The sequence below is a fragment of the Mesoplodon bidens genome (genome assembly GCF_964165515.1).
Source record: "Mesoplodon bidens genome assembly, chromosome: 7".
In the NCBI taxonomy this organism is placed as follows: Eukaryota; Metazoa; Chordata; class Mammalia; order Artiodactyla; family Ziphiidae; genus Mesoplodon; species Mesoplodon bidens.
The window spans coordinates 5,131,580-5,141,038 of record NC_138164.1 but is presented as its reverse complement, the minus strand read 5'-3'; positions in this window follow the sequence as shown (position 1 = coordinate 5,141,038).

Below are 9,459 nucleotides of genomic sequence, written 5' to 3'. Positions count from 1 at the left end.
GGGCATTTCCCCCCCTAATCTTTTAAAGTTAAGTTTAGGTTTTCTACAATGTGCAGTGGCACATAAACTTCATGTATTTTGAACTCAATATTGTGCATGGAAATGTGTGTAAGAAATAGATGTGTTTCTGAGTGTTTGTTTCCATGATCAAAAAACTACCCATTTGAGGGACTTCCCTGGCAGTTGAGTGTTTAAGACTTTGTGCTCCCAATGCAGGGGGCATGGGTTCCATCCCTGGCCGGGGAACTAAGATCCTGTATGCCACATGGCGTGGCCAAAAAAAAAAAATTTTTTTTAACCATTTATTTTTAGCGTTTATTCACTTGGTCAAGGGTTTTAAAGTTTTTAAAAGTGTAGAAGCAGCTGAACTATATTCAAAGCTCAGAGACTCTGAAGAAAATGTGAATGAGCTAGAGCCAATGAAGTGCAAGGCTCAGGGAGGCTGGGTGATGGAGAGGACGGTAGGGAGCCCTGGCCAGCCAGAGCAGCTGGAAATGAAGGGACACTTGACCAAGCAGGGGTACCCAGAGGAAAACCCCCGCTCCAAGGGACCAAGCAATACAGTGGTGAGCCCTAAAATAAAGGATACAGGAGAATGGCTGTTAAAGAAGTCACCTACACACCACCATGTTTGCTTGTTTGTTTTAATTAAAGTGTCGTTGATTTGCAGTATCACATTAGTTTCAGGTGTACAGCAAAGTGATTCAGTTATACTTATATATGTATATATCTAAATATTTTATTCTTTTCCATTATAGGTTATTACAAGGTATTGCATACAGTTCTTTCTGCTATATGGTAGGTCCTTGTTGTTTAACTATTTTATATATAGGAGTGTGTATCTGTTAGTCCCAACCGCCTAATTTATCCTCCCCCCCCTTCCCCTGTGGTAACCATAAGTTTGTTTTCTACATCTGCACACCACCATGTTTGATGGATGGTTAACCATTGTCAGAAAGCTATCTGTCTCTCTGGCTACAGTAAGTGTTTGTTGAATGAATGAACTGATGAATGAATGAAGAATGGGAAGCGGGTCAATCTTCCCGTGTTATTTGAAAAGGAGATAAGATGTACAAAAGTAACTGGCGATTAATGAAAGTTCCATCAGGGACTTCCCTGATGGAGCAGTGATTAAGACTCCGCGCTCCCAATGCAGGGGACCCGGGTTCGATCACTTGTCAGGGAACTAGATCCCACATGCATGCCGCAACCAAGGGTTCTAATGCCACAACGAAGGAGCCCACGTGCCGCAACTAAGGAGCATGACTGCTGCAAATGAGACCTCGCACAAAGAAGGAAGGAAGGAAGGAAGGAAGAAAGAAGGAAAGAAAGTTCTATCAAGCTTTCTTGAATCTAGTTTAGTGTGAGGGTAGTTTTTCCTCTAACCCATAGATCAACAATAGCGAACATTTATGTTCTAAGCACTCTCCATGTGTAAACTCAACAGTTACAGCTGCTCTATGACTTACACAGTATCATCATTATTCCCAGGGTATAGAGGAGAAAATCAGAGATCAGAAAAGCCAAGTTATTGACCCATGTTCCCAGAGCTAGAAAGTTAGAGTTCAGCCTACTGTAGCTTCCTCTGGTGGGATACGTGTCCACCTTCTACTTAGTTATTGGAAGAAACTCATTCAAATGCATCCCTTCCAATGTGACTTTTTTTGGCACAGACGGAAGGCGGTGTGTTCCCTAAAAGATCCCCGTTCCAGCCAGGCAGAGCACCTCTCACACGTGGCTGGAGGAACACTGCAGGGTTTGATTTTGCTTTACAGGATTGGGGCGGAAGGGTTGAAATCATTGCAGAGGAAAAAGAATGAACGCTTATTGCATGTCTGCACATGCCACAGACTGTGTTGCGGGCTTTGCAGAAATTCGTCCATTCAATCCTCACAGCGACCCCGTGAAGTAGGTATAATTATCTCTATTTTACAAGGAAGGACACTGAGGTATGGAGAGGTTAAATAGCTCCGAAGAGGCAGAGCTGGGATGGGAACCCACGTCTTCTGGGATCCTTCTACCAGAAGTTCCAGAAAGATCGAATCAATTCTGGTCTAGGGTCGGGGAGGAAAGGCAGGAAGGCCTTGGAGAAAGACAGGCCCTCCTCTGTTTCCCTCTTTCTTTCCTTCCTTTCTTGCTCTTTCTTTGCTTGTTCCTTCCTTGTTTTCCTCCTGTCAATAAATATTTACTGAGAGTCTATCCCATGCCCGGCTCCGTGCTGCGAGCTGGGGCTAGAGCAGGAACGAGATTGGTATTCAGGGAGTTGGAGAGAACAGAACAGATAACGAAAAGGAACCAAATAAACAGGGTAATTATAGATGGTGATAAGGGCTGAGAAAGCCATGGCAACAAGGGGTGACCTTGACAAGTGGCAGTGAGTAGAGGGCACCAGGAGCTGAAGATGGTGGGGGGGAAGCAATGCCACGATGAGAGAGGGCAGGTCCTCCCCCAGGCTGGAGGTGAGCCCAACTCGGCCTCCTCCCAAGCCTCACCTGCTGGCTCCTACCCAGGGCGCTGCTTAGAGAGTTTTAGCATTTCAGGCAGACCTAGGAAACCTGTCCTGCCTGCACCCCTGGATGGGCACAAAGCCGTCTGCAGTCTTCCCATTTGTCAGATGACAATAATAACATATCTACCTCCCGAGGCCATCATACAAATTAAATGGCGGAGCGTTTGGGAGAGTTCAGGAGAATGAGTGACACACTATAGAAAAGTGAGCTGGAATCGTAGCAAGAGGGAGTTCAGCTAGACACGAGGAAGAACTTTCTGATGGAAAGGATGATATGATGCACAGCAGGTTTCCAATGAAGAATCTTATCTATATTGACCATTTAAAATAGAAGCAATTGGGTGAGCAGATGTAGGCTATTATATACAGGATGGATAAACAACAAGGTCCTACTGTATAGCACAAGGAACTATATTCAATATCCTGGGATAAACCATCATGGAAAAGAATATGGAAACATGAATGTATATATATGTATAACTGAATCACTTTGTTGTACGGCAGAAATTAACACAACATTGTAAATCCCCTATACTTCAAATTAAAAAATTAAAATAAAAAGAATTTTAAAAAAATAAAATAGAAGTGATAACTATCTATCTCAAATAAGTGCCTGACCCTCCATAGGCTTCTTTGTGTGGAGTGAATAAATGTAGAAACGGATGAATTTTTAAATGCAGGAAGAGGCAGCTTAAAGAACTCAAGAAGTCTCTTTGCTAGTTCTAAGTCAGGGATTCCAGAAGCTTCTCTCTGAACAAAAGTGAAGGCACCGCCCACTGGACACCATGCTCACAGGACCCTGGAGACCAGCTGACCAAGCTCCTGTGACTGTGCCCCTCCCCAGCCCTCCCCGCACCTGCGCTGCAGCCCCACTGTGCACCCTGCCCGGGATTACTCTCATTAACTCCGGGGTGGGGACCAGGGAGCATCCACAGTGCAAAGGCAAAACCAGCATCTTTCTGTGGGTGTCGTGCCTTCTCTCCATCCCCCGTCACAGCCGGGCCTGGAAATGGCTCATCATCTGGTTGCTAGTCATCAGATGCATGGCATTTACTGTGTCTGTCTTGGGAACTTGGCCTGCCTGCGGTCTGGCTGCTGGAGTCCCTGAGGCCCCTCACCCACAAGGCTAAGCCAGCAGAGACAGGACCCGCTGCACCGCCAGCTTCCTTCCAGGCTGCACCGCCAGCTTCCTTCCAGGCTCTGTCCCGAGTAAAGCAGGCGGCCAAGGGGATTAAAGAGGGCTGCTTCCCGGAGCAGCACTGTCTGGCAGCTGCAGGTGGGGACCAGGGATCAGGCAGGGGATGGGGACAGAGCAAGAGTCCAAGTAAAGAGTCAGCAGGGAGAGGAGGGGATGCTTGGAAGAGACGGGGCCTTGACCCCTTGGTTGCCAGGGGTTATGGTACCTCTTGGGGGGGGGTGTCTCTGGGGCCTGGGCAGGAAGGAAGCTTCCAGGCGGCCTGAAAAAAAGGCTTAGCCAGGGGAGGTGGCCGGAAGTGTCAGTCCCGGGTCCACACTTAAGCTAAGAATCAGATACCTGCCCCTTCGAGCCACCAAAGACAGTGGGACCGCTGGGGACTCGCCTCTCCTCCGCCAGAACACAAGACCGAGAGTGAGGGGGTCATGGTTGCTCCCTCCCAGGACCTGGGGTGGGAAAAGACTCTACGTCCACCCTGCCTGTGGGCAGGCAGCCCCTGAACCCCTCCCCCAGAGAGACCGACGCTGGTTCCCTGTCTGCGTAAGGAACATTTCCCTCTGAAACCCAGTCCTGCCTCTCAGCACCCAGATTCCCCCTGATACCTAACCCACATCCTCAGGCTGAAATGTGAATCTACTCTCCTCTTGCCTTCAGCAGGTATGAGAAAACCAGCCCTTCCCACGTTAGGGAGCAATTTTAGCCCACGTCCCTCGGCGACCTTCTCAAGTGACAGCCTGTTTCTCAGCTTCCCTTCACTAGAGTCACTAGAGTCAACTCCTGGGAAGGAATTTGCCCCCTTCATGCCCTGAGTGACGAATCTCTCCACTCACATGGCTCCAGGCACAAGCCTGGCCTGGGCCCCCTTCCCTACACTCCCCACACACCCCTCTCACTACCACCAGGTCCTTAAAGAAGCATCCTTGTCTATAGAAAGCCAAAACTGCAAATAGCGCCACAGGCCAAAGGAAATCATGTATTAATAAAAAGGTGAATAAAATCCAAATCTTGGACACAGTTCCCTCCACTTCTTCCCCAGGGGACTGCATCCTGTCTGTGTCTCGACAGCGCTGAGCGTCTGCACTGCCTGAAGGAAACCCTGTGCTCTCACTCACAGTGGTTTTGGATAAAGGAGCACAAGAGCCCCAGACTCTAAAGGGATGCTCGGAATGGTCCAGGTAAGCGCTCTGAGTTAGGATCTCTCAGAGCTGCCCTCTTCTCTCCATCAAAGGGGATGGAGCAGTTGGGAGAGGGGACGAGCCTTCTCTCTTCGACACCCCCCCCCCGCCCATCCCACTGGGGCCACTCTGGGAGCAGACGGGGTGGGAGAGGAGAGCCCAGCCCCATCGGGTAGAATGTGCCCCTCCCATGCCTCTCTCATTCCCACCTGTCTGTCCTCCCAGGGGCCCGAAATTTCTGCAAGGTAGGGACAGGGTCCTCCCACTTTGGAAAGCCCAGCACAGCGTGGGCTTCCCCAGAGGTCTTCTGGGTGGTCCCCTGACCACTCCTGTGACTTCTCTCTGAATCCACTTCCTGCCCTCTCCACCCCATGCATAGTTCATCAGCGGTCCAACTCCTCAGAACCTCTGAATCCTCTGATCCCCGACATGGTTGACTGCCTTCCAGCACAAGACAGGGATTACTCTTATATCTCCCAACATCTTATCAGTGACTCGGACCCCAAAAGGCCACATTTCGGGAAGTCTTTGCCTATGAGAATCTAGCAACAGTTATTCATAGTTTCCAAGCTCTGTCAAGCTCCTCAAGGACAAATGGCAGATCTGGACGGAGTCAGAAAGCTCCCGAGCGTTTAATCAAGGGCAGCGAAGCATGATTCTTCCCCGAGGGTAGTCACCTGAGAGAGCTGTGGTGGTTCCTGCTGCAAAGACGTATTAACCTGTTGCTTTCAACCGTGTTGTGTTGCATATTTAAATCTGCTGCCTGGGGATACGGTGGCACATTGATACCCCCTGGTAGATGCAATTCCTGAACCTGAGCTAAGAAACATTGGTGTTTGTGCAATTGGAAGAGAGGGAAGGTCACGGATGGATATTGGAAAATTCTGAATACATGGAAATTTCTGGCTTGTATATTTCAGAGTATTCAAAAAGAATGTTCTCTTAAAGCCTAAGTGGGTGACCTGCCTCTGTGAATGTTTACAAGGCTAAATAACTGCAGGTCTGGAACCTGGGCAGACACATGCCCACGGGGGCAGACTGCACACTGGGGAACCGATTTAGGGAAAAAACAACAGGCTTCCTTGAGTGAGGAAGTTACAGATCCAAAGCCCTGTTGGGTGAATTCAGGTTTCTGCTTTACCTGGGGACACTGGAAAGTCTTGGACCCTTCTAGCCCTTAGTTTCTTCTTTCCTACGATGAATGAGCGAGGGTTCTGATGAACCCTTAGAATGATTGTTTAAAATTAGTTGTGCACACTACTATATATAAAATAATCAAGGGCTTCCCTGGTGGCGCAGTGGTTGAAAGTCCGCCTGCTGATGCAGGGGACATGGGTTTGTGCCCCGGTCCAGGAAGATCCCACATGCCGCGGAGCGGCTGGGCCCGTGAGCCATGGCCGCTGAGGAACCTGTGCTCCGCAACGGGAGAGGCCACAACAGTGAGAGGCCCGTGTACCGCAAAAAAAAAAAAAAAAAAAAAAAAATCAACAAGGACCTACTGTATATAGCACAGGGAACTCCACTCAATACTCTGTAATAACCTATATGGGAAAAGAATCTGAAAAATAATAGATATATGTATATGTATAACTGAATCACACATGAAACTAACACAACATTGTGAATCAACTATACTACTCCAATATAAAATAAAAGTCTTGTAAAAATCTGCCAAAGACAGAGTTCGTTTCAATGCTCTGTTTTTTAATGGGATGGTATTGGGTTGGGTTTTATATTAACAGCTAAAGCCCTTAGAGTTTTCGAGAAGGAACCACTTGGGGTAGAACATCTTTGGATTCTCAGCAGTCTTGAAGGTGCCCATTGTGTGCATTATTCTTGGTTTCTTTGTGCTGTTCTTCAAACAGAACCAGGGATGAGGGCAGGTGAAGGCCCTCAGGGGTGAGGGCATCACTCCCTTTGTCTGCTCGTGGATTCTGACAAGGCAACAGCGAGGATGGGGAAAGTTCTCTGAACATCCTTCATAACACAGTCAGTGAGGGTGACTTAGGATCATTCTATCTGGAGCAGAGAATGGACTTTTCTGAGCCCCTTGACCTTAGGTTATTTTTTGCTTATTGTTGACTTTTCTAGGTCTACCTCCTATATGTCTCCCTAGGAATTTTTCTTTCAGCTTTTTTCTTTTTTTGAAGTTATATGTTTTTATTCTGTTTTGTTTCTCCCATTTCCATACACACTCCCTGCTTGTTCATGAAGATAATGAACTACATAACCAAGCCAACCACTTTTGCTGTCTGGAACAGAGCTAATATTACGCATGAATCATATATAATCCAGGAGACAGAACAGACTGGGAAGGTCTGGTCCTTTCTTCTTTACTTTTGGCTTTAGCCTAAGTCATCACTGCCCTATAGTTTCTTTTCTCAACCTATGAAATTTTAATGATTTTTTTGACCTTGAGATGAAGGTAGATAGATGGTCCCTTGGAGCTGTCTCCTGACCCCTTTATCAGGCTCACCATCACCTCCACCTCTGAAGATGCCGAGCTGATGTGGGGAAAAGAGACAGTGGGAAGCAGAGTCTTTAAAACTAATTAATACATTCAACTATCCTCAATTAATTATTGGGCAAACTTTGATTTCTGTGCCAATAAATTCATTCGACTGTGACTTGAACTTGCAACACGATACATATTCTGGCAAATTCATCTTCTTGGGCCTGACAGAAACTAAACTGGAACACTTTGAGTCCTGTCTGGATCCCAGGAATTACTTCAGGTCCAGGGGGAATAGTCCTAGGGGCACCCGAAATTGGCTAGTCTGACATGAGTCTATCCTCACTTAAACCCCAGAGGGCTGCTTTTTCCAGATCCTCTGAACTGTGAGATCTCACTCTCCGGGACCTGTTACCCGCCGGCCAAGTGGAAGGAGGAGGGATAGATGGTGGATGCTGGGGTCAGATAGACACGGGTCTGAATCCCAGCTCTGCTGCTCACTGCCTGTGGGACCCACCCAGAGCATCTCAGACGCTGTGACTGGACAGGGGTCACGTGGACCCAGATGCTGTCCCCTCGCCCTGGGGTGGGCCTGGAGTGAGTGACCAGGCCTGAGATGGCAGCCTCTCCACTGACCCCAGCAGGGGTAATTGTCTTATCAACGTCATCCTATTCCATGTGGCCCACTAGAAAAAACTCAGGAGACACGGACTTAAGTTCCCTTCCCTTTGTCCCTGTCATCTTTACCTCCCTGCAAAATGGGGCTGAAAAGAGCACCTACTCGAGACGTGGATGGACCTAGAGTCTGTCATACAGAGTGCAGTAAGCCAGAAAGAGAAAAACAAACATCGTATATTAATGCATGTATGTGGAATCTAGCAAAACAGTATGGATGAACCTATATGCAGGGCAGGAATAGAGACGTAGACATAGAGAGAATGGACATGTGGACACAGAGTGTGGAAGGAGAGGATGGGACGAACTGGGAGATTAGGTTTGACATAAATACATTACCATGTGTAAAATAGATAGCTAGTGGGAACCTGCTGTATAGCACAGGGAGCTCAGCTCGGTGCTCTGTGACGACCTAGATGGGTGGGATAGGGGGGTGGGAAGGAGGTCCAAGAGGGAGGAGATATAGGTATGTTTGTAGCTGATTCGCTTCGTTGCACAGCAGAAACTAACACAACATTGTAAAGTAATTTTACTCCAATAAAAAAAAAGAAAAGAAAAAGAAAGATTATTCTATATTTTAAAAAAAAGAAAAAAAGAAAAGAGCACCTACTCATAGGAATGACCCACAAGGAAGATTCAGTTCAGTAACTGCTCAGTGTGAGTAGGGAATACTTTGGGGCAATTAATGGTACTTAGAGTAATGGTGACAGGGGCCTCTAAAGCTCAGCAATTCTGTTATTATTTCTGATATTGTCTCCACTTTAAGCTCCACCGCCGGGAAAGACACATTTTCTGCCCTGCATCCTAAGGGATGACACTGGGGCTCAGCAGAGATCCAGGGCGACGCATCCTCTAGGCCTGGGTGATCAAGGAGAGAAGGAGAAAGAGACACTCCTTCACCACAGACAGGCAGGCACTTACTTCAATGATGGAGGAAAGCAAATGACCAGAGCCTACATTTCTGAGGAGGGGGCCCCTGCAAGGCCAGGCCTCTGCCCTACACAGCACCGGCCTCCTGTAACATCCGGGCCCATTAACTCATTTCTCTGGGCCCAGGAAGCCGTGGTGGGTGCGTGAGGCTCAGTGTAGAGAAAACGCTTTTTTCCATTCAAAGTTTGCTCATCGTTTGGACTTTGGGGAAATTTCCAGATGAGACCAGCCCACCCTCAGTTTCCCGTGTCAGGGCTATGCTTCATCCTCACAGCCAGTCTGTCCTAGATCTCGTGTACTCTGCCTTTTAGTAATTTCCTAACTGGTTTCCTGGCAATGGTCATACCCCAGCTCAACCCACTTTGCACTTTGCAGACAAAGCAGTCTTTCTAAATTATAATATGACCTCACGTGTCCTCCCACTACCTTCAAGATACTGCCACGCTCCTGGGCGTTGCGCACGAGGTCCCTCAGGGTGAGCTCTCCCGCCACAGCTCCGTCCTTCTTCTCCCCTCCCCGTCCC